The following is a 530-nucleotide window of genomic DNA, read 5'->3' on the forward strand; positions in this document are numbered from 1 at the left end:
TGCCCCCCCCCCCCCGGAGTACAGACCCACTAAGGAGCAGAGAGGAGATGCAACGATGTCACTTCCCTTCCACTGAGGAGCAGAGAAAGGGGACCGACATCACGTGCAGGGGGGACACTTCCTGTTATAGTGTGACAACGCTCTGTCCTTGTTCAGTCACTTCCTGTTATAGGGCGACGACACTCCGTCCTTGTCCGGACACTTCCTGTTATAGGGTGACAACGCTCCGTCCCTGTCACCAAGTTGTCCTATGTTGTCACACAGACTTCTGAGTGGCCATTTCAGCACTTTACACAGACATCGTCCACATCAGGAAACTCGCCCCGAGACATGTCATGCAGCCATTGCTTAAGTGCATGTAGACAGGAAGTGGCTCTCGCCACTCTAGCTGGGCCCCTCCCCCCAGGCTGCAGACATTCCCAGGCTCTATATATGGGGAGGTGTGAGGTTGGGGCCCCAAATTGCCTGTCAATTCCGATCCTCATCGGTCCCTGTATACAGACATAGATGTCACATGAAAATCAGCAGAG

Source organism: Nanorana parkeri, unplaced genomic scaffold (genome assembly GCF_000935625.1).
Source record: "Nanorana parkeri isolate BGI_ZX_2015 unplaced genomic scaffold, ASM93562v1 scaffold2895, whole genome shotgun sequence".
Classification (NCBI taxonomy): Eukaryota; Metazoa; Chordata; class Amphibia; order Anura; family Dicroglossidae; genus Nanorana; species Nanorana parkeri.